Genomic DNA, 2941 nt, shown 5'->3' on the forward strand with positions numbered 1-2941 from the left:
CTGGAAATGATCTTGGTAAAGGGGTCGTGTTTGTGTTAAGTTGGATTATATTATGTTGTTATTATTGTTATTGATGACGTCAACTCCTGACCCCGGGGTTGAGGCCGCCACATATAAAATATTATTTTCAAATATTTTTAAACCTCACTCTATGCCCGAGTGAACACGTATAATATACCAAGTAACATTTCTGACACATATAAAATATTGAAGCGAGCAAAATATCCACTCGATCCCCAAGAATGGAAAACACACTCAATTTACCGATATTGATAAAGCGATCGATTTTCAGATAAAATTTTGAGATAGTAAAAGTATTTAAATACTTTCACAATACGAAAGGGATCGATACCAACTACCAATTAACACATTAAGCCATTCAATGACATGAACACATTAAGCAGGAAAAAAATATCCATAATTTTATTCCTTTCAAATTAGAAAAGCACATAAACATGTCCAAAGAATAATAAAAATATTTGCAGAAAATCCGGGATATCACAATCTACCCCTCTTATAACGATTCCGTCCTCGGAATCAGCAGAAGAGAATACTATGGATCTTCTTGCCAACTTTTCACTTCCTTACAACTTCAATTTTTCTGAAATCTCAAATAGAATCTTGGATTCCTTGTCTAACGCAACAATCATGGGAACTTCACTTCACACTTTTAATTTTGACCATCTTCTCAATATAATCATTTTCACTGATTAAGAGATTGAAGAATAGAGATAAAGATAAAGAGAAAGAAAAGAAAGAGAGATAGAGAGTAAAACATAGAAACCAACTTACTTCGTTATACACCACTGATATTATAATTGCATTACAATTTACTGCCGCTCATGGAAATCTGTCACAAGACCTTACTTTACCTTGACAAGGTTAACTCATCTCAACTTGATTGGCATACCTTCAAATACTTCGAATGATAAAATTATGGAATTTCAAAGAGAAGAATTTCATATCATAACGGGTGTCCCACCATTGCGGTTACCAAAATCTGAATTTATGAGAAAGTACCGTTGAAATGAAAGATTATCTGAGAGATCAATGTAATCAAATGAACTTATGGTGTGTGCCTTAGTTTAGACACTTACAACTGAAGGTAATTAGCTAGTGATGGTGTCCCATCTAACTTATATCACACAGACAGAGAGTCCTGGAGTCCCTTATGAAATAAGGTTGTTCATCTCAGTCAGAATAAAAAGAATGTGAAATGAATTCAAAATTAAATGAATAATCAAGGGTTCAAATGACCTGTTAATACAACTCTAGGATCAAAACTGAAAAGATTTCAAAGCTGATATTTTTGGAAGAAATGAAATCCAGAAAACAAAATTCTGACACAAAATGATTAAGTGGTGTCATATCACCAATAAAACTATCCACCATATAAGAAAAGTGGAAATTCAATATCGTAACTTGGCAGAGCTATCACAACCTGAAAATATGTTTCATGACAGCCTCTGGCACATTTAAAACACATACGTGATTGAAAATGACTGTTAGGAAATATATCCTCTAAAAAAATACCTCTTTTTGAGAGATGCCAAATCATTTATAGAAAGAGAAGGTATTTCCAAGATCTTCATACTTATCTTCTTTTTAACTCTTCTGATGACTCACCATCTGATTCTAAATACTTCTTCGTGTTTTAAGTTTATCGATATTTTACATCGTCATCAACTCATAATAGTCTCCGAAGATTCCGCAATAGACATTTGAAGTTTCCAGGAGTTCTATTTAGCTCAGCACAATTAACTCATCTGAATATGCCTTATCTTTACTTACTCATTGGTACTATATCCAATAGTCCAATATGAACTCGATATGAGCTCTGACGATCTTACATAACTATACACACTCCTACGCACTCTCGTTTCTAGTTTACTATAAACCTCATCTGTGATACTGTAACACCCCCAGATCCGGGGTCGAGGATCCGGGTCGTCACGGTCTTTCTTTCCACAATATCACTTCACTTAATTAATAAATAACCTTATACTGTGACCCCACACTAACACTCACCACAACCCGTTATAGTCTCAGAGATGAAATTTAAATAAGTACAAGTCTTTGAATCCACAATTTAAAAGTTATTACAACCCAAAATGATTACTTGATAAATTTACAGTTAATTGCCATTATCTGCCACAAGTTATAATTATACATAATTGATTCTCAAAAGTAGATGGTCTGATTTACAATAGATCTACCTCTGCAGCTATAGCAGCTACAACATCAACGGGAAGACGCGGGACGCTTCCCACGCGCTTGTGCTGGGTCTGCTGGAGTCTGGCCATCTTTCCTAACTGTTGTTGTGTGATGAAGAAATAAAGCAAGGGTGAGCAGCAAGCCCACCAAAATAATATGTATAATGATTAATAGTATATGAGCCTACTCATAATACTCATGAAAGTCTTGGTCAAAAGAAATGAACCAAGTTTGATATCTTAATGCGATGAAGTCGCAAAATATTCAGTATATATACATATATACTTTTCAAAATATTGGAAGTCCTCTTCCATGCATAATATACACAAAGTCCCAGTGTATAACTGTATAAAAAAAATATCGTTGCAAGGTGATCTCATATATCTAACCTTGTCTCAACGTTTTTCTGAAAATCTTTGTCATTCAAAAGACAATTATTAATTAGATATAAGTTTAAAAGATGAGGTTACCAAATACCCCAATATACTTATATCTTTCCCAATACTACTTGAACTACCACCGTTCAAGTTATAATCAGTTTCAAAAGTTCATCACATAGATGAGACTACAAGACAAGATTTGAATAGATTCAATCTTTGAAATATTATTGAATGAAATAAAGTTACGAGATACTTTATTTAGTCCCGATATATATATATCCACATATATATATCTCTTAAACATTTCCTGGAACCTCTGTTATGTAAAGTATGAACAGAGTTTGAAA

Source organism: Apium graveolens, chromosome 5, assembly GCF_009905375.1.
Source record: "Apium graveolens cultivar Ventura chromosome 5, ASM990537v1, whole genome shotgun sequence".
In the NCBI taxonomy this organism is placed as follows: domain Eukaryota; kingdom Viridiplantae; phylum Streptophyta; class Magnoliopsida; order Apiales; family Apiaceae; genus Apium; species Apium graveolens.